Source organism: Stenella coeruleoalba (genome assembly GCF_951394435.1).
Source record: "Stenella coeruleoalba genome assembly, chromosome: 1".
Classification (NCBI taxonomy): Eukaryota; Metazoa; Chordata; class Mammalia; order Artiodactyla; family Delphinidae; genus Stenella; species Stenella coeruleoalba.
Window position 1 is genome coordinate 66816536 of NC_137169.1, and position 22882 is coordinate 66839417.

At 41.0% G+C, this 22882-nt stretch overlaps 1 protein-coding gene and 1 pseudogene across 3 annotated transcripts in view; one reads left to right on the plus strand and one right to left on the minus strand.

Moving 5' to 3' along the window:
• ST6GALNAC5 (ST6 N-acetylgalactosaminide alpha-2,6-sialyltransferase 5) overlaps positions 1–22882 on the plus strand; it is a gene marked incomplete at both ends in the record, with an annotated part of 172982 nt that overhangs the window by 71783 nt on the left and 78317 nt on the right. The window lies entirely within an intron of this gene.
• LOC307193633 (transcription initiation factor TFIID subunit 9-like) lies at positions 10687–11312 on the minus strand (annotated as a pseudogene). Its single transcript has one exon. The product of its transcript is annotated as a transcription initiation factor TFIID subunit 9-like (transcript).

The following is a 22882-nucleotide window of genomic DNA, read 5'->3' on the forward strand; positions in this document are numbered from 1 at the left end:
CAGGTGTTTTTGGTTTCACTTGTCACTTATTTTTGATTCTTGTTTTTGATGATTTGACAATAAAAGATTTTTCTGAAAGACCAAAGTTTTGTAAAATCACACACTAAAATAATAGGACTTTATGGGGGAGATAAGGATGAGGCAAATCACTCAAAACCCATGTTTGTAACCAGAACATTAATAAAAATAAAAATAATCGTATTAAATTATCAGCGCAGTTAAAAAGCATGTTAAATTCCTAATAATTTTTTTTGGTGAGAACATTTACGTTTTACTCTCTTAGCAAATTTCAGTTTTACAATACAGTGTTATTAACAATAGTCACTATGTTTTGCATTAAAGCCGCAAATCTTACTGACCTTATAGCTGAAAGTCTGTACCCTTTTACCAACTTTTTCCTATTTCTCCCCCTAATCCACCCCCTCTCAGCCCATGGCAACCACTTTTCTACTCTCTGTTTCTAAGGGTTTGGCTTTTTTTTTTTTTTTAAGATTTCTCATATAAGTGATATTATGCAGTATTTATTTTTATCTGTCCACCTTGTTTCACATAGCACAGTCCCCTCAAGTTCCATCCACGTTGTTGCAGATGGCAGGATTTCCCTCTTTCTCATGGCTGGGTAATATTCCATTGTGTATATATACCACATCTTCTTTATCCATTCATTCGCTGATGGGCACAATTGGCTATTGTGAATAATGCTGGGGTAAACAGGGGAATGTAGATTTCTCTTTGATATCCTGTTTTTATTTCCTTTGGCTATGTACCCAGAAGTAGGATTGCTGGATCATATGGTAGCTTTCTTTAATGGAACTTTCGTACTGTTTTCCGTAGTGGCTGCACCAGCTCACATTCCCACCAACAGTGTGCAAACATTTCCTTTTTCTGCATTCTCACCAACACTTGTTATTGCTTGTCTTTTTGATGATAGTCATTCTGATAGGTGTGAGGTGATGGCATTTGCATTTCCCTGATGATTAGTGATGTTGAGCACTTTTTCATGTGCCTCTTGGCATCTGTATGTCTTCTTTGGAAAAATGCCTATTCGGTTCCTCTGCCCATTTTGTAATTGAATTGTTTGGTTTTTTTGCTATTGAGTTGTATGAGTTCCTTATATACTTTGGATATTAACCTCTTATCAGCTATATAATTTGCAAATATTTTCTTTCATTCACAGTTTAAAACCATTTTAAATTCTCAATAAATGTTTTTTAAAAAGAGAATGACTAACAGCTTGATAGAAGGTGGTGTGAGGAAGGGTTGAGGCCGCTGAGTTGAAGAAGAAAGAGCAAATGTACTAATTAAGGTAAACACCCAATAAGTATTTCCAAGCCAGAGTGTATGCAGGCTTAAAGGAAGAACAGGGAATGAATGTACTTTGTGTACTTTGTGCTCAGCTGCTGTTACTCCTTGGTGTCAGATGATGAGAAAAACCAGTAGAAAACGAACACGAACCTGTCCCAGGTACTGATATCAGTCTCATCTTCACCAGAGGGACACATAAAAGAAACATTCCTTTTCCTCCTCTGTCCTACCCGACCAATAAAATTTATGCTTGCAATTCCTTGCTCTCAGCAAGGGCCCTGAAGAGATCAAAATGACTGTATTCCAATTTGAATGGCTTTAGCATGAGGGTATTCAGTATCCATTAGCCACAGCCTGCACCACTCCCTATTGTCTTTACACCCCCTCCTATCCCAACCATTCCACACGTTTATGTTTCCTGCTTTCTCTCTGTTGGATTTTCACTTGCAGGCCCTTGTGCAGAGAAGGAAAGAACTTAGGGGAAAAGCTCACCTTTGAGGGCAGGCCAGGCACTAAAAAGTGGTCACCGGAGAGGCAGATGGAGCATCGGAAGAAAATGTTAGAGCTGAAACCAGAGGATGGGAGGATTTCAGAAAAGCAGAGTCATGAGTGTGAGATGCAGTGGAGAGGTCCTAAGAGAGCATGGGATTTATGGAGCAGTACAGCACTGGTAGCTCTGCCAGGAGCAGTTTGTGCATGGTATGGTGAGGGCAGGGGCAGGCTGCCACACAGGGAAACGGGGCTGCAGAGAGGGAGGAGGGAACGTGCTCCACTCTTTCAAGAAATCTGATGGGGAAAGAAAGGAGAGAGGAGCAGCTTCTACAGGGAGGCACGTTGAGAGAATTCTCTTTGTACGACGATGAGATAATTCTCTTTGTACGACGAGGAACACTTGAGCATACTATTTTTAGACTGAAGACAAGTAGCTACTGGAGAGGAAAAGGGAAATGATTGAAGATGAGAGAGCGAGAGCACGAGAAAAGACTAAATGGAACAACTCTCCAGGGAGCTTATTTCCATTACATAATTCACTAAACAAACGTGGATTCGTCTTTGTTTCGGTCCTAGCACCCTCGGACTGGAGGTATGATTTCTGGCAATACATTTACAGAATCTCCCCTGCCCCTCTTCACACACACCCCAGTAACTGCTCTGGTTAGAGCCTTTGTAAAGATCCCCGTACTATAGTGACAAGGACCAGAAAACATCTGTTGGCAGTGCTTTTGCCAAATTGGAATGAAGAGTTGCATCCCTGGAACAGCCAGGAACTGACGCAGGCCATCTCTGTTGTGACCCAGCCGTGAAGGCAGTGAGAGGATCTTCAGGATGAATGAAACCCCTTTATTACTGATATATCGCCTGTCTCATTATACTTAACATTTCAAACGTTATTAATTTTTAATTATTTACATTTAATTATCTGCATCACTTAAGCATCCAAATTCCACAGCTGATGTTCTCAATGAAATATTTACTAAACAATCAATCCACTTGGATTCCACAGAGCTGAATATTTTCAATTTGCAGCCAACCTCTCCTCCAGGAGGCTGCCTTCTCATACTTGTGTTTTGGGTGGACGTGGCTGCACTCTGGGCGCTTGCGGCTTCAGCTGTGGCATCCGCTCTGTCTCAGGGATGCTCTGTCAACTCTAATGGGATGGATGGCCCTGCTCAACATTAGTGTTAGCAGGTTGAGTGCCATGGGGACACTCACGCCATCTCCCTTCTCATTTCTCTTCTGTTAGGGCTGGAAATGCATTAACAGAGAGCCAGTTCTGGTGATAGGAAAGCAAAACAGTCTTATTATTGGTGGTCAAAAGGCAGAGGCAGGATGAAAACTAATCATAGCTCCCACAAGAGATGGTCACTCACACAACTGATCAAACAGCTGACTTTTCCTTGCAAAATCAGGACCCCCTGTCAATGGGAATGTCATTTCCAGAGCTAAGGCCAAGGAAAGCAGGTTTATTCCCTGACACAACTATCCCACAACTCCGTCATCCTTTGTGCAGGAGGAGGGGGCCCAGGGTCTACAAAATGTGCACTGGTTTCACTTGGTTTTCCAAGAGTGGAGTTAGAATTATGCTAATCTACCTGTGCTCACAAGTGGGGTCTCCCTTGCAGCCTCTTACAAGATCACTGAGGGGGTTGATTATGTGATGTATCCGGGAGAGTCGTTGAGAGTACGGGATATGCGTTAGACCTTCATTCATTCCACAGGTATTTACTGATCACCTGCCGTGTGGCAGGCACTGGAGAGGCAGAGGCAAACAAGACAGACCTAGTTGCTACTTTCATGGAATTTATATTCCAGTAAATGTAAGTCTCCGGAATTTGAATCATGACTGCCACCTACTTGCTGAATGACTTTGCATAAGTTAATGAACCTCTACGGGCCTCAATTTCCTTATCTGAAAATGGGAGTAATCAGAGTACCTCCCTCATAGAGTCACTGTGATGATTATTTAGTTATGCACATGCAAATGAGTGTGAAACTCAGGAATCATAAGACTGGCACCATAGCCAGCTTCACTGAGTTGTAACTTAGTTATGCACGTATAGTTTCAAAACTTGTATTTGAGGCATTTAACAGAATTAACATTTTAATTATGAGTATTAAATTAAAATTGTTATTACGGGGCACAGCTCTAGTTTAAGGAGCAGTTGGAGACAAGATACAGAAGATGTGGCTGTGGTGACCAGATGTTAGAGAGGAAGGACTTCTGAGTTCAGGTAAAGTCAGACCCATTAGTATGCAACCTGGCATGAAATAAGTGTTCAATAAATACTAGTTGTTGTCAGTATTATTACACTTATTAGGCCCTGAAGTCTTCATAAATAAATAAGACTGACATAATGGAGCACAAGTGTGGTACTTGTACATATCAAATAATAATAAATGTTAGCTCACACAGACATGTGTTAGTGTGCTTTTTTATGACAGGCTGTTTCAAACATGTATTAAATGGAAGGGACCTTAGAAATGATGTCATCTGGCTCCCTCAGGGTGATGAAACCTGAGATCCTTAGAAGTAAAATAACTTGCCCAAGTCACATAGCGAGTGGTAAACTGGAAAGCCAAATCTGGTCTTTTGCCCCAGCTGGAAAAGGTCTGCTGTACCTACACTGCCTCTCTTCGAAATACCTCACCTCCCATTTGATGAAAATGATGATAAGTTAGGTCCACACCACATGGCCGCTGCAAACACCTTTCCCTTTCATGCCAAGCTTAGTTACAAGCTTTGGAGTGCACCTATTTTGTCTTCGCTGGCTCCTCACTTTTCTGCCACCTGCCTTTTTGGGTTCATAATAAAAATAAAATCCAAACACAAAAATCGTAAACCTGGGCTTCCCTGGTGGCGCAGTGGTTGAGAGTCCGCCTGCCGATGCAGGGGACACGGGTTCGTGCCCCAGTCCGGGAAGATCCCACATTTAGCAGGGAGCGGCTGGGCCCGTGAGCCATGGCCGCTGAGCCTGCGCGTCCGGAGCCTGTGCTCCGCAACGGGAGAGGCCACAACGGTGAGAGGCCTGCGAACCGCAAAAAAAAAAAAAAAAAAAAATCGTAAGCCTGACAATCGTAGCTGGTTTCACTGGATGGCTTAGTTATGCTTGTAGAGATTCACTGAAAACTTTTATTTGGAGCCTCAAAAAATTAGCATTTTTATTGTGAGTATTAACTAAAAATTGTCATTACTGGGCACAGCTTTAGTTAAGTAGCAGTTGGAGGCAAGATATAGAAGCTGTGGCTACAGTGACCAAATGTCAGGATTGTCAACTCGGTAAGCTTGGGTGATGAGTCAGACATTGGGTAATTTCTTGTATCACACAAGCCTCTTAGGAACTACCTCTGTTCCTTCTTAAACATACAGTGTTGTGCTCAGTGGTTTGCACTGAACATATAACAGGCAGCATTCAGAAAAGTTGGTTGGCAGCTCCTTCTAAAATAGACCTGAGTTTATCTTTGTGGCATATAATTTCTCATGCTGAAGAGTTCACATTACCATCAACATAATGACAGGGCCACAGCAGGCAGTCCTGAAGTACTTCTAAATCCAGGTGCCCCCAACACCACAGCTCTTTCTAGCAGGCTGGGGAGAAGGCTATCGAATTCCATCCATGAACAATCAGATACAAGTAACATGAGAGCTTAACCAGAAGTTTCCCCCCGCCCCCCCCCCCCCCGATGTCTCAGTATGTAATTGATGCTTTTAATTCAGTATTGTGACAAGACAGTACATCTAGTTCACGGAGACCAGTTCTAAAATATGAAGACATGTTAGCGGCCAAGGTTCGGGTTGTACACATTTCAAATGGTATGGGATTTCTCTGGAGTACAACAATACATATTGTGTTCTTTAGCGAAAGTAGGGTGTGAGTTTGCACACGTAGGGTGCAGTAGGAAGGTTGTGGCTGCCCAGCAGATAATTTATTTAGTCGTCGTGTGCTGAGGAGTACAAGGGTTTGAGTGTAGACCCATCAAAAGAGAGGAGGCCTGTGTGTCCCCACTGCTGCTTCTCTTACCCTAAGGCTGCCCAAGGTGATAGCTTTCATCCTGGTAGGATGTAGAAGTGCTTCCCCTGATAATACAGTGCCAGAAATCTAGTAGTAAACGTGTCCTGGTTCTGTCTGAGAATGCTGGCAACAATTCCTGTGGAATTGCTTTCACTTTTTAAAAGAGAGAAATAGATGGCTATTGGGTCACTTCCACAGCTAACAGTTTATAGGTCAGTATGATCCGGAGCTAAGAAATGTGATAGTCATTATGAAAAAGGGAAAGCTTTGTTTAGCAAAGAATTTTTGTTTAATCATAGGCCCAAGGAGGCTGAGTATAAAAAGTATTTAAGGTACCGAGAATAAGTTAGATTGCCCCCTCTCTATCTTCCTTTCTTATCCACCTAATTATTTATTCTGCACCCCTACCCACCCCTGAGAATGTGAGCCACATGGAGGTAGGGATGTTTGTCCATTTGCTCACTGTGTATCCTCAGGGCTTTACACAGAGTCAGGCATATGCAGTTATTGAGTATATACTCACTGGCAAGCAAATGAATGAATGAGTGAATTATAATCTGACAAACTATCCTTCCAAAAGAATTCATTTTTGGAAATAAGCTAGCACATTGCCTGTAAAGCAGCTTCCTTGAATAAGGACAAGTTTTAGGTTCACAGGAGATTTTAGCATCAGCCTAATGACACCAATTTCCCCTGGAAACCGCTCTCTGCTTCTCTCTCCCAGTTTGCCTTCCCCAGCATTTTTTTTGGATCTGTAGTTATAGCTTTTTCTCCCCAGAATTCACCTGAGGAGAAACTGCCTTTTCCTTACATTTGGATCTTAGCAAATTGAGGAAAACCAACTTAGGCGAACATCTGACCATCTTTGGTAAAAAAAGAGGCCAGGAAGCTCACGACAGACCGTGGCACTGCTGCCTTAGGGGACTCAGAGTGGTTCTCCTGGGAAACTGGGATTGACTCAGTAGAAGTCCCAGTGCCACGCCAGTCACAGGGTGAAGCAGCTGTGGCGTGGGCCCTACACGGCGAGGGTCTGTAAAACCCTCCTTACTGTCCCGAGCCCCGTCAGGAGTTCTAAGATTCCAGGACTCACCTAAACCTGATAAAGTGTGTCCAGAGGGCCCGGGGTTAACGCTGAGTTGTTCTTTAAGTACAAGATTGCAGTTTCCAATAAAATGGGTTTGTGATGCCTGAGGTGATTTTGCGGGAGAAAAAAAGGAAGATTAAAAAGGCTGTGTCAAAATAGTGTTTTGATAAGACCAGAAGCATAATTTTAGAAAATGGAAAGTAGTAGGCATGCAGTAGAAAATGTGCTTGGCCCTGCCCTCCCGGGAGGAACGGGGCTGATAAATCATCCCTCGCTATTTCCAATTTTTCAGGTGTCAAATAGTTCTACATTTTGTAGACTTAAATTTTCTACATTGTGAAAAAAGAATGAATGTACAACCCCATATATTTAAGCTTCTATTATTGCATTTGCCGTCTTTTTTTAATTTTTGGAAGATATTTCATTTACCCTTTTCAGGAATATATATGATCCCGTGCTTTACTTTCTCGTGAAGGAGGGAGAGTTAAACAATAAGCTTCTTGGTTTAGGAAGAACGAATTAGTAAATTTTCCTCCTGTTCTCCAGGCCTGTGGCAACTATTTCTTTCCTGACAACTGAACTTTGCATCCCAACCTCCATTACTCTTAACAGAAACCAAGCATTCTCTCCCCCTCGCTGTGCTATGAGAATCATTTTTCCTCTGAGTGGAGTAATGGCTGTGAAGTCATTTAGGTATTCACAGAAAAAATAGCCTTTTACTGTTGTTTTTTATTCATTCCCGGAATAAGGCTAAGAGAAATTCTGTTCCATTTTACTGTAAATACTATTAATCCAGAGATGACTTCTTAGTATACAGATATGACTGGTTTGAATTTAAATGAGTTGATATTCAGAGTTTTCATCTAGACTCAGATAAAACAAAAACTTATCCAATGACTGTGGTTGAATTTAGAGTTGCTATTTAGATTGCCTAAACAATCTTGTATTATATTTTCAGTACACCAGGTATGAAAAAAAGAGAGTAAGAGCTACATTCCACAATTCTGAGGTATATTAGATCCTGAAAGTATCTACTTCACCTCCCTTATTGCTGACTTATTCTTTCCTGACCTCATTCCCAAAGAAACTCACCCATTTCCTCCACCAGGTCCAGGACCAATATCTTATTTTAAGTAAGAAGTTTTCACTCAAAAATAGGTAGACTTTTGAATTTGACAAAGTAGAGATTAGAGTTATGGTGCTGTCTTAAGAGAAAAATTGGGAGGTCTGACTCCCAATCTACATAATAATTCAACAGAATTGAAGGCTGTCTTTAGCACTTTGCATTAGCAGCAAGTAATTACCTCCAACTAGAATGAAATGAGGGTCAAGAATGGTCTCAAGTAATCAAGTGGAAGTGTTACTTGCTTTACTGAGCATGCTAATACAAAGCTGCATTTGGAAGAGTTAAAGAAGAAAAATGCCTCCAACCCAAATTGCCTTGTGAGCTTTTTTTGCAAGAGTGGGCCAGAATGGTTTGTGGATGATAAAAAAAGTTTAAGTTGTTTAGTTTTGATACTTTAGATGACTTGACCTAGGAATTTAAGTGATTTGGGATTCATGTTTTTGCGTCTAAATTTAATGGTGCATTCTATGTACATAAGGATAAGCAGACATACATTTTTTTGTACATGTAACTTAACTATTTTCAAATAGATGTGCCTATCCCTGAATGGATAGGTTGGCATCCTACCAAATTACAAAATTAAGTAGATATGAATTAGTATATGGAAGTGTTACTGAACCAAACTTGGGTTCGCCCACCCACCGCCCAGCAAAGCCAATCAACTGATACACCGCTGTGAAGGAAAGTACAGTCTATTTGCAGGGCGCCAAGCAAGGATAGTAGGCAGCTCAGGCTCAAAAGACACAAATTCCTCTATGGTTTTCAGGGAAGGTTTTTAAAGGTAACATTTGGGGTGAGGGTTGCAGGGTGCATGACTTTCTTTTGACTGGGGTGGTGGTTAGGTGACAAAGTGGAATTTCAGGAATCTCAAGCAACTTTCTGGTTCCAGCCAGACTGGGGTCAGCATGTTGTCACAATCCTCCACCTGGTCAGGGGTCTTAACTTCTGCATAACAACTCAAAGATATACGTCAGATTGTTATGTATATTCCTTCAGGAGGACTCTGTCTTATCACTGAACTGATGTTCAAGCTATCTTGTTTAATTGCTTTTCCTTTGTTTCTGCATTCCATCACTTCTCTAATTAGTAACCATTTGAGTCTCTCTTTGGAGCTCAGGGAAGGCATAGGAGACTAAAATCTTTTCTACAGACAAGAAAGGGTGGGGAACACAGACGCTTTTGTACATGGGAGGGCGTCACTGGGTCCTGCTCAATTTCAATCCCCCCCTTTTCTTTAATACTTCTTACTCCTGAGGGGAACAGGGGTGGGACAAGAAAGGGAATTAAGTTTTAGATAGAGAGGTTAATCATACTTGTCAGGGGAACTCGGTTTTAGCAGGGGTCCCGGTTTCAGAAGTACTAGCTGAGTTCAGTTCCTCTTGTGAAATTCTAGGCTCATAAAACGTACTGATCCAAACTCAGACACATTTTTATTTACTCAGTTATCCATGATTCCAGTCTGCATGGGCAACAATTCAAATTCATAACAATAATTTATTTATTAGCAACAGACTAACTTTGAGAATAAAAATGCAACCAGGTCGAGAATTCCTGAATTTGCTTTTTTTTTTTTCATTAGACACTAACTGAAGTTTAGGATGAGTAATATTTTATACATCTAGGTTGATGATAATATAAATAATCCTGGTCTAAAAGCTGTATCCTGTAGCTTTAAAAACATTTTTTCTGGGAGCTTCCCTGATGGCGCAGTGGTTAAGAATCCGCCTGCCAGTGCAGGGGACATGGGTTCGAGCCCTGGTCCTGGAAGATCCCACATGCCACGGAGCAGCTAAGCCCGTGGGCGACAACTGCTGAGCCTGCACTCTAGAGCCCGCAAACCACAACTACTGAAGCCCATGCACCTAGAGCCCATGCTCTGCAACAAAAGAATCCATCGCAATGAGAAACCCGTGCACCGCAACGAAGAGTAGCCCCCACTTGTCACAACTAGAGAAAGCCTGCGCACAGCAGCCAAAAATAAATAAATAAAACAAATAAATGTATTAAAAAAAAGAAATTTTTTCTCTATCATGTAACAGGAAATAAGTAGAGATTAAGCTCTCTTAAAGTAATTAAAGAAGACAATTTACATGATACAAACTTTATTAAACACTTCATGAAGCAAGCAGTCTCCGTTCCCAAGGGTCCAGAGAACTTCAAAATGGACTGGAAGGCAGGAAGTTTTATAGGATAAAGAATGAGGAATAGAGAAGGGAAATTTTAAATGAATAAGGAAAAGGGAATATGTATAGAGCCCCGAGTTGGCTTGGCACGTGGGGATTGGTTGACTGTATATACTGCATTTCTGGTCAAGTGGAACATTTATAGGGACTTGAAAGTTACATGTTTCAGTTTGCTGACATGGCCCCCCAGGCAGAAGCAGCTCCATATTGGACCTAGACATTTATTTCAACAGCTCTTTAAACTAAATTAGTAACTTTATTTTTTTTTTCAAGAGGAAAGTTAGTTTTTATTTCAGATGTTGTAGTAAGAAACTCAATTGGTATCTTCTTTTTTTTTAATTGAAAATTATGATAACCATATTTACTCATTAAATACTGTTTTTCTAAAACACAGCTTGGAAACAGCCAGCATGCATGTTTAACCTCAGTACAATGGATTTAAAGCCGAGTATGCATGTTACATGCATCAAGGCTAGATTACAAATTATCATGGTCATCATCATCTTCACATTTTATTTTCAATGCATTTGATGATTCACTGGCAGTATTTTGTGATGACACCATGTTAGTGGTAATAAGAATGTCTTTGGACCTAATTAATGATGGATTAATTAGAACATTCTGAACTGCTGATGTTGCAGGAATTGATGCTTTCACAGCTGGGGATTGTGACTGGGCATCTGTACTGTGAACCTTTGCCCTCTGAGGGACACTGGAGTCTCTTACTTTAGTTGACACAGACATGGTGTGTGTGGTTGGTCTGTCAAGTGTGGGAGTACTTGGTCTGCTAATAACTGAACCAACACTTTATCGCAGAACTGTTTTTCTTCCCACAGAAGTAGATCCCTGTTTTGTAAAGACTTAAATCTATAATTTGGAGCAATCAAGGAGTATCTACCAGTTGGCAATCTAGAGCCTGAACATGGCTTGATCAATGGCAAAGGGGTTTGATTTCTTTGCTTTGTGATAGCTAATAAAAAATCTCTTGGGGGAGGAGAGGTAAATGACTCAGAATCTTCTCTTCCTTCATTACCTTCATTTCTGTCAGCTGCGGACAGGACATGACAACCAGAATTAATCTGCACATTAAAATGATTAACCATAAGGCTATGTAATTCAGAAGGAAGGAGTGGGGATGAAAGGCTGAGTAGGAAAAAGAAATGAGACAGGAGATAGGATTGTTTTCTTTGCTGTGCAGAAGCTTTTTAGTTTGATGTAATCCCACTTGTCTGTTTTTGCTTTTGTTGCCAATGCTTTTGATGTAAGGTCCATGAAATCACTGCCAAGACCAATGTCATGAAGCTTATCCCCTGTTTTCTTAAGGAAAATTAGTAACTTTAAGTGAGGGATTGTTAAAGTTAAAAGATCATGATTATTAAAAAGTTACAAAACTATTGAAAGTTTACCAAAGTATTTAATTCACCTTCAAAGTTTATCTTTTATCTTATAAGGGTGGTTTTTTTAGTACATATTAAAACAAGAAAGGAACACTTGGGGAAACTAGGGCCAGAAGAGAAAATTTGGGCATGTGTATAAATTCCCCTCAAATCCTTGTATCCTGTGCTGACACATTCATGTTTCTAAGCAGGATAACAGGAAAGGATCTCTAAAAAAAAAATGCAAAACGTTGAATCCTGAAGAAGTCTCCTGTCCTGCATTCTGCCCCACCTTGTCATCCTCAGATGCAATGGGCTTGATAAATTAGAAGAAAAGTCAGGATAAGGTAGGCTATGCGTCAGTAATAAATAAACCTCAATGAGTAAATTGTTTAAGACACTGAGGATTTTATTCTGCACTCAAAGTCCAGAGTGGATCAGGTGACCCTCTCCTATCCTGCGGCCTGCAAGGTTGCTGTGTCAAGAAAAGAGGAGGCTAAAAGTTTCCCCACATGTCTGTAGGGGCCGGGAAGTGCCCTCGTGACACTTCTTCCACATTTCATTGATTGTAACTCAGCCACATTGTCCCAACCTAAGGGAGTTTGGGCCAGCAAGGGGACATGAAGTGGGACTTAGACGTCTCTACCTCGGAAGACTTTCTGACTCCTGTAAGCTCCTCCCACCTAAGTGATCAGCTCCCTGATTTCTCTTCTCAGAACCAACATCCCCCCAAAGAAAGAGAACTGGCCAGTGAGAAAGAGAGAGAGAGAGTAAATGGGAGCACTACATCTCCTACCAAGCCCCAGAGCACAGAATTCCAGAATAGCACCATATTCCAATGTTAGAGACTCCAGGTCATCCCACACATCATTTTATTAATGAGTGAAAAAAAGAGAGAACGAAAACTATTGAAATAAGACTATAAACAGAAAATACTTCTCACTCTACTTCCCTTCCTCCCGTGTGACTACTCCCACTATAGTGAATCTGATAAAGTGTATGTCTGGTTTTCTTACTCCAAAACATATCAAGAACCATAAGCTTCCTTAAGCTCAAATGACTCATTTTCAACCTCATCTTCATTTGTTAAAGGGCAGCTATTATTATATGAAAAGAGCCTTTTCATATTCTACATATTCTGTGACATTGGGGTCACCAGCATGAGTGACACTTTCTGGACTCATCCAACCAACATTTTGAATGTCTTCCAGGTGCCAGCTCTTGTGCCAGGTTGATGCTTGGGCTATACTCTTCTCTAGGAGCTCACGGTCAGCAGCTGCCATCTGAGTCTGGGCAGATACATTACAGGAAACATAACTACTGTTTCTTGTAAGCCACGCCCTGAGGTGCGTCGCTGAGTCTGTGCCCAGCCAGAAAAGGAAAAGGGCCCCTGAGGCACCAGTTGCTCACTGCTCCTGAATAATCACATCCAGGATGAGGTGGCATATACATTAAAGACAACAATTTTCACTGTTCTCATGGAAGTTAGAGATTGGAATTAGTTTTTCCCAAAACCAACTTCAACTCTCTCCAACAGTCAGATTTTATTTGAGACCTGGGGGGCAGGGGAGAAGACAATGTTCATTGGTGCCTGTTTGGAACTCACTTTTGCCATCAGAGAGGCTCCTGGCCGGCCGTGTTACTGGCCCACAGCAGGTGGGACTGAAGTGGGAGCAGAAGCTGTGAGCCGGGACTCCAGGAGGTGCGCTTCCGAGACCCAGCTCTTCCATTAACTAGCTCTGCGACCTTGAAGGAGTCCTTTGGCCCCTCTGACCTTCAGTTTCCTCATGTGTAAAATCGAATGCTTAGACTAGACAGGCCTCTCCCAGCTGAGACACCTTGCTATTCTGGACTTCTGTGTTCCTGCCTCTGTAATTGAGGTCCCCAGCCCTGTGTCACATGGGGTCTGCAGGGAGGATGCACTGGTGCACTGTCATCAGAGTGATCAACTTGAGAGGCATCCCCCCCGCAGTGACTTGCCAAGAGAAAAAGTATTAGATACGTCACCTCCAGAACTCTCTGGCATTGATTTTTTCCCCCACAACTTCCAAATGTTCACTGTAGTCACAGAATGAAGAAGGAAATAATCCTTCTCCAGCCAGTAAAGTCAACAAGTGGAATGGCTGGGGATCTCTGCACCCATGCGTACATCACCGAGACAGCCTTGCCAAAGGGTACTTAGCCCGTTGCTGAGGGTTTAGAGAGAGGCAGTTATTGAAGGCAGTGTGCTGCCTGTCACTGGGAGCCCAGTTCACCCAAGGGGACTTGCCACGTGGTATTGTGGAGGGACAGACCTTCAAAGAGGCTCAGCCTTCTCCTTGCATTCACACACATATTTTGCAGATAAGGGAACTGAAGCCCAGGGAGGTTGACTAGCCCAAGATCATGAACATTGGGCAGAACTGAGATGGAAACTTGCATCTTCTGTCTGACTCCTGACTCATAGGCCTAAGCTCTTACACAACACTGTGCTAGAGAATTCATAGACACACTCACTGAAACTTGAACCTGGTATCAATAATAGTCATATGGTAATGATAGTGCCAGCAATGGTAATTATATATACCACATATTTATGTTATATGTGTATCCTATGTATTACACACACACACACACACACACATACACACACACACACACACCCCATTTATTGAGCAGCCACCATTAACCAGGCACTGTGCTAGTCATTTTATATATCTTATCTCTGTTTTTTACAATAACTATAAGATATAATCTCTTGATTATCATTCCTAACTTACAGGTAAGAAAACTGAGGCTTAAGGAGATGAACTCAACTTGTTCATTTGGTGACATATAGCCCACTCATTCCGCTGAACCAATTTTTCAAAAGTCTTAACTACGTACGGGCATTAAACTAGTCACCATGGTGGGATTTAGAAATAAATTAGGGAAGAGCTCTTCCTCAAGGAGGTAATAGAAACCTCTGACATAAGCCACAGATATATGTGACAGCAGTATAAGGGAGAAGATGTCAGAAGAAAGATTTGGCGATATTGAGGAATTCAGAGAAAAAGATGATTTTTTTCCATACTGAATGGATTAGGAAAGGAAAGGCAAGGTAGCTGAACTGAACCTCAACAGAAGGGTAGGTGCTGGGCACTGGAATTGGGGTGAAAGGCCTTCCAGAATAAACAGAACACAGAGCCCGAAAGTAGCTACACATGGAACCACCAGCAAATTGGTTGGGAAGTTTGATCTCTGACCAGTATATGCCACAGCAAAGGGACACTGAGTGTAAAATATTTAGTAGGTAAAGGCCCAAGGTGACTAATCCCATGAACCACCAGTTGTAAAGAAATCTTGCTTTCAGATATTGTTATACCAAACAAAATGGAAAAATCACTAGAAAACTTGGAAATTTGGCATCTAACCTAAAAGCAAAGTGGAACTGACCCAGCCCACAGTGAGAGACTCTTCATGGGAGAAACTAGAGCATCTTCCTGTAAAGTCAAAAGGGTTTACAGTTGTAGGAGGTCGTTGATTCTGAACATACATATCTGAACATACAGGGAGTCAAATCAGTCTCCCAGAAACAGAACATCTGCAAATGGTAAAATCCTGATGTGGCACAGGTAACCTACATCACCACTTTAAAGGGGAGTGGTGATTTGTCTCCACTGAAGTAAGCAGAGAGAGGATTGGACTTAAACTGGCGTTGTGCCAGTAAATGTTTACATACTAGCGCTCTTTTAAAATGTGCATATGTCCATGCTTCAGTTTATTATGAATTTTTTTGCTATAAAGGCAGTACACACTTTAGAAATAATAATAAAATACTAATACTACTACTAATAAGATACTAATATACAATACACTTTGTTGTAAATTCCATATAGCCAACTGGTCCTCACAGAATGCTTTCATTGATTTTTTCAAAATTCTTGTGTCTGTAGACAATCTGTGGTTGCAATTAATGAATGAGTATAGTCCCAACATGAATGTGGTTGATATTTTTGGTTACTTAATTAGAAGAGAAACAAAAAAGACCAATGTTGGAACTTTTCTCGCTCAGGACAAACCTGAATCAAAACATAACTTCTTTGCAGAATCAAACAATAGTTTTCAAATAATAGAAGACTTTTTTCAATTTGATGCTATTCATGATGTAATGGTTACAGACATAACACACTTTAAAGCTTAATTTACAATATTAACATTTTCTCCATTACTTTTTTTGCAATCAGCTGTACAATAAACCAAGTTCTGATTTGTAGTGCGTACTTATTTCTGTGATATAAACACTCTCATATGGCTGGTTTCCAGCTACCAATGAGATATCATTGAATGCAGAGTAGGGAAGAGAGGCATAGTAGCAGAACTTGTATGATATTTCCACTGTTATGGACTGAATGTTTGTATCCCCCTAAAATTTGTATGTTGAAGCCCTAACTCCTAGTGTGATTGTAGTTGAAGGTGGGGCCTTTGGGAGGTAATTAAATTAAGATGAGGTCATGAGGGTAGGGCTCCCATGATAGGATTAGTGTCCCTATTAGAAGTGGAAAAAACACCACAGCTTGCTTGCTCTCTGCCATGTAAGGACACAGCCGCAGCTAGAAGACTGTCATCTACAGGCCAGGAAAAGAGCTCTTACCAGCAACCAGATCTGCCCAGCACCTTGATCGTGAACTCCCCAGCCTCCAGGACTTTGAGAAATGTGTGTTGTTTAAGTCACTCAGTCTCTGGTGTTGTGTTATGGTAGCCTGAGCTGACTAATATAATCAGCACAGAGTGAACGTGAATAACTTCAAGGCATAGTTAATACTAAAATGTTGTAAAGCAATTAGAAAGTGATGTCTTAAGTATTTATTTCTTCTGCATTTGTTTCATTTACTTTTTATTTTGAAGTAATTATAGACACACGGAAATTTGCAAAAATAGTACAGGGTCCCACATACCCCTTACCCAGCTTCCCCCAGTGTTGACATCTTATATGACCGTAATACAATACCATAAACAGGAAATTGAGACTCATACAATACTACTAAAGACATTAATCAGCTATCACCATTTTAATATGGATTCATTTGTTGGGTGTGTGTGTTTGTGTATACGTGTGGTATGTGTGCAGTTTTATCCCATGTATAGATTTGTATAACCACCAGGACATTCAGGATACATAAATGTCCCATCATCACAAAGGAATTCCCTTGCATTTTCTCTTTAGATTTTCACCACTCCATCCTTGTCTCTCATAACCTTTAATCTGTTCTCCATGTCTATTGTGAATATAACAATAAATATCCAGAATGTTTTAAATATAGAACCATACATTATATAAACTTTTACTACTTTTTTTTTTTTTTTGCGGTATGCGGGCCTCTCACTGTTGCGGCCTCTCCCGTTGCGGAGCACAGGCTCCGGACGCGCAGGCTCAGCGACCACGGCTCATGGGCCCAGCCGCTCTGCGGCACGTAGGGACCTTCCCAGACCGGGTCACGAACCCGGGTCCCCTGCATCGGCAGGCGGACTCTCAACCACTGCGCCACCAGGGAAGCTCCGAAAAATCTTAAATTTTGATGAAGGTAAATTTATCAATTCTTTCTTTTATGGATCATGCCTTTAATGTAATGCCTCAGGACTCCTCGTGTAGGTTTAGATCCTAAAGATTTTCTCCTATGTTTTCTTATAAAAGTTTCAAAATTTTGCATTTTAAATTTAAATCCACAATCCATTTTGAGTTAATATTTTTGTATGGTATGAGGTTTTAAGTCAAAGTTACTTTTTTGCCCGTGGATGTCCAATTGTTCCAGCACCATTTATTTAAAAGCTTATTTTTCTCCACTGAAATTTCATTTGTTTTTCATATAATTTATTTTCTTGTAGGTTTAATTTTTAATAATGGCTGTGGCTTGACATCCAGCTCACAAACTCCCTGAAAATTTAACCATGGGTTCTGGGAGCCAGTACAGGCTGACTGCAGCACACCATTGATTTAAACTGTGTTGTAAGGTTCTGATTAGAGGAAAAAAGACAGCCATAGAGATGATTAGGGATGGTGAGCATGTGTAAACATTGAAATGTATAACGTAAAGCATTAGAAAAGCACCAAGGCCCAGAGGTGGCATTAGTACCATCTTGTAGAAAATTAAAACTCAGATTTGAAATTCACATTTTATTGGCTTTGGAGAGAGGGAGCAGGAATTGAATGTAAATTTGTGCTATTAATTTGAAATTGCTTAATTCATAGGTTCCCTTTAAACTAATTGGGTGGCCAAGAAGCTTGCTAGGACAGTCATGGCCTCCGTGGTCAAATGAAGCTGGGTCTGATTCTTGACACTGACATTTATCAGCTTTGAGGAACACCTCAATGAAATTTAGTTTCCAGTAGTGTTAAAGTTGGGAGAAGAATCCAAAGCTGTATTCATTAATTTAACAAATACTTGATGAGTTCCAGGCTATGTAGAAGGGATTAGGGATACAGCAGCAAGCAAAGTCATCACAATTTTTGCCCTCAAAGATTTACGGTCCAGTGGAAAGCTAGACAATGAACAAAAATCACACTAGTGAAAAATGGTGTCACAATTGTAATAAGTGGCATAAAGGAAAAAAAAAAAGCAGGTGCTATGATTCAATTTATTACAGCTTTGGGTAATATGAGGGTGGTTCAGACAGAGTTCTGAAGACTTCATCTAAGGGCCTGACTACTCATCACTTACATTGCGTTATAATGCCTGCTTTGCAAAGAGAGCTGGATTGGATATACTTTAAGGGCCCTCTTAAGATTCTTAAGTGTCTAAGAATCTGTGACCATCATGTGTGTCAAGAAGGGATTTTTTAAATTTGTTTACACAGAGACATGGATAAATTCAGCAATCAATATGGTAGTCATTAAGTCAGATACTTCATATATTTATATTTTTAATAACATTTTTCTACCATACTCCCTAGTCATTGTGCCCTTTTAAAAATGGATTAAATTATGAAAAAGCACTTAGGGATCTACAGTTCTGAAACCTGGGACAGTGCAATGACTGCTGAAGTGTTTATCAATTTTATTTTCAACCATATACACATCGGGTTTTGTTTGGAAGTAAGTTATTGTTAATCAATGTTTTTTTTTGTAATGAAGCCCATAAATCCACATTAAATAAACATCCAAACTTGTTGATATCCTTTTGCTTTCCTCTTTGAGCTTGTGTATTTTCATCAGAATAATTCACTAAAGTCAACCTGAGTCTTTTTTTTTTAATTTTTACGAGTTTTCCGCTGAGTCCCCCCTGACCTACTGAGCAACCAGCCCCAGTGTCATCTGCCTGGGCAGGTCTGGGGCAGAGGCTGCGGGACATCTGAGTGCTTCTGCTTCTTAACTGATGTTCTTATTCTTTAAAACAAAACGCATAATCTTTCCTCCCCACCACTATCTCTACCACCTCCATTTTTTCGATGGGAAGATGAGGAGTAAAAGGGACATGGCTAGTTCTTTCATTTTTTCTGACTATCAAATTGGCACTACCTTATTGTAAAACATTTGGAAAATTACAAACACTTCAAAGGAGAAAATAAAATTTTATCCGTCGTTGTACCGTTTGCAGAATTCTTTTCCCCGTACCTTGAAATACTGGGCGTGATCATTCCAAAATTTCAGGGTTAAACTCTAAGTCACTCCTTCTGCATCCACCATGGTTTGAGACTAGTGGGTGAAGCCAGGTACATAACCCAAGCCCTAGATTCAAGAAGAATATCCAGCTCAAACGTGCGTAATGCTGGGTGGCAGGAACTCTCCTTAGTACTTTGCAGATACATTTCTTACAACAACCCTGCAAAAGTACGATTATTATCCCCAGTTTTCTAAACTCACAGAGGCAGAGTAAGAGACACCCTGAATCCAGACCCAGGAAGACCAGTTCCAAGTCCACAGACTAAATAACCTTCTTAGATGATAGAAAGCTTAGTGACAGGTCCGACCCCCCTCCTCCCCTGGCACGTCCCTTTCTATGTGAAGCCAACACCTTCTTTGTTCCTTTGGCCCAATCCAGGTCCAATATTGACTTTGCTCATACTTTGACTTGTTAAGTGATGCTGTCTATCACTCTTGTGAGCAGAGGATCTGTTTTGTCCCTTTACCCTCTTTTTAGAACCTTCTCTCCACTCACTTCTATTGAAAGCCAACTGCATTTCCATGACTCAGCAGTATTATTCCCAACCATCTCCACATCTGGCGGTTCTACCCAATAACCAAAGTCTCATAAGATACCAAGCATAAATTTGGGAAGGAGGGAGGGAGATGATTAAGTTCACTTTTTAACATGGAGGGCAGGAAGATTTCTGAGGTCACTGAGGGGCAGGGACTCTTTACAACTATGGGGAGATAAATTTGGTTATTTGGTGTATGTCCTTGATTTTTTCCTATGCATAAGTTTAAAATTTTTTATTTATTTTTATTTTTTCCCAACTTGTGATTTTGAAATATTTCATACTCATGGGAAAAACCCAAAGTATTTTCACTGGACACTTTTAACCAGTACCTACCGTATTAGTTTCCCAGGACTTCCAGAACAAATCACCACAAATTGGGTAACTCATACAACAGACACTTATTCTCTCACAGTTCTGGAGACTAAGCGTCTAAAATCACGGTGTCTGTAGGCCCTGCTCCCTCTGAAGGCTCCGGGGAAGAATTCTGTGCCTCTTCCTGGCATCTGGTGATTGCTGGCAGCCCTGGACATTCCTTGGCTTGTATGCCTCAAATCTCTGCCTCGGTCACCACGGCCTTCTCCCCTGTGTGTCTCTATGTCTCCTCTTCTTCTAAGAACCATATTAGGTTTAGGGCCCACCTTTATCCCATATGACCTCATTTAATTTAATTAATTACTCTGCAAAGACTCTATTGTTAAACAAGGTCACATTCTGAGCTTCTGGGTAAATGTGCATTTTGGGGGGACTGTTTAACCCAGCACACCTACATTTATTAATTATTAACATTTTGACACCTTTGTTTTATCTTTAACTCCATCCATCCATGTGTGCACACATGCATCTATCCACACACAGATTTTGCTGATCCACTTGAAAGCTAGTACTAGACATGGTACCACAACCCTAAATACTTCAACTGATATCTTCAGCTAAGAAAAGCAAATCGTTCTACATAATCACAATATAATTACCACCACATAATAAATTTAACATTTGATACCATGATTTATATGAGATACAGATCATATTTAAAGTTTCTCGTTTATTCCAAAAATATTCTTTCTAGCTGATGGGTTTTTCCAAATCAGGATCGAATAAAGGATCAGACACTGCATTTATTTATTATGTCTCTTTATAGTCTCCTTTTACTAGATGAGTGCCCTCCCCCTTTTTTCTCATGTCACTGACATTTTTGAAGAGTCCATGCCAGTTATTTTTGAGAATATCTCATATTCTAGATTGGTCTGATTATTTCTTGATGATTAGATTCAGGTTAAATATTTTTGGAAAGAATACTACACAGATGATACCGTATTGTGTCCCCCTAATGCATCACACCAGGAGGCTCAGAATGTCCATTTGCTTCATTATTAGTGATGCTAAATACAATCTCTTGGCTGACGTGCTGAGAGCCAGCTCTCCCCCTTGTGATGGGGTGCCCACGATTCCCCATTCAACCAATTCCTGTTTCATATTGTCTTTTGAAAATTTGCCCATTTCTGTTCTGAGCTTTTGTATTTCTGACTAGAGGTTTTTTTTTTAATATACAAAGTGCTTTTTTATGGACATTTAATTCAGTTGGGGTTTGTGTTACAGTTTTCTTCTACTATGTCATTTTGGGGGGGAAGAATTTTCACCTGCTGAAATATTTTGGTTTTCCATTTCCATGGTCTTACAGTGACTCTGCGGGGATGATATCTGCTATTTTACCTTTGAAGAGTCTTGCATTTTCCTGAATCAGAAACAACAGGTGATTCTGTGCAGACAGTGGTAAGATTTGGGGAAGGATCACTTAATTTCTTAGTTCAAGAGCACTGTCTTCTGTTGATACACTTAAGAGCGCTTTTCAAAACTAGATGGCGTTGGGCTTCCCTGGTGGCGCAGTGGTTAAGCCTACGCCTGCTGATGCAGGGAAGGCGGGTTCGTGACCCGGTCCGGTAAGATCCCACATGCCGCGGAGTGGCTGGGCCCGTGAGCCATGGCCGCTGAGCCTGCGCGTCCGGAGCCTGTGCTCCACAACGGGAGAGGCCACAACAGTGAGAGGCCCGCGTACCGCAAAAAAAAAAACAACAAAAAACTAAATGGCACCTTTTATCGGTGGAGGGCAATGCCTTCTCGTTCTTTTCTGATGGACCCCTCATCTTGCTTCCTCCTTCTGCTTCATCACCTGGGCTTTAAGGACCCCTCTCATCTCCCCAGAAATGTGCCTTCCCAAGATTGCCACCTCTGGGCAGCTCCCTCCATTTGTGCGCCCAGTAATGGTGTCCTGATCCAACAGGTTATAGACTTTTGTCAGTGTTTATCTTTTCAGAGTGTGGCATTTTCCTGCTAAGGATGATTTTATCTGTGCTCTGCCACTGCCAGGCCTGCTGCCTTCTCCTTTTTCCCAAGCATTCTCCAGACAGTTCTCAGCTCCAGCAAGTCTTCAGTGCTGGCTCTGCAGGTTCCAGATTCTTCTTTTCCTAGCTGTGTGTAAACTGGGATTTGTAGCATCCTCTGTCTTCTAGTTATGCAGTGGGCAGGGGTTATGTGTGGTTTTATTTGCTCTCCTTATTGATCTCTGTAGGTTCTGGAGGACACATGTAGAGAGATCCATATTTAGTTAATGTATAGAAACTCAAAGTCTACATGTATTTATTCTTACTTTCTTGGTATTTTAATGTAAATACAATGATATATTTTGCTTATTTTAAAGCTACAGTGGTAGCATAATTATATCTATTTATATCTATGTATTTCTCTTTTTGTGTGTGTGATTTGCTTTTTAGCTTTAATTAACCCTTGAATTCTTCTGAAGTTCTGCTTGCTTTTGGCTTGCTTATCTAGACCTTCTGTTCTGGCCTGTAGGCACAGTAGAACCTAAGGAGTCGTGGCCTAGTTTGGTTAGAAATGGACAGATGCTTAGAGAGATGAAGGGTAAACTAGGGCCTTGTCCAAATGTGGTGGTTGCTTTTTGAAGCACAAAATGGACAAGGGTGGGGTAGGGCTTGATTGTAAATTCTTACAGAGGTTGAGTGGCAGCCTCTTGGCACTTGAGGCTTTCATTTCTGCTGAGTTTTTTGAGGACCAACTGTCCTTCAAAGCCGGCTGCTCACCAGATTCCTCAGAACAGCTTTATGCGATGTCACGTTGTTAGACAC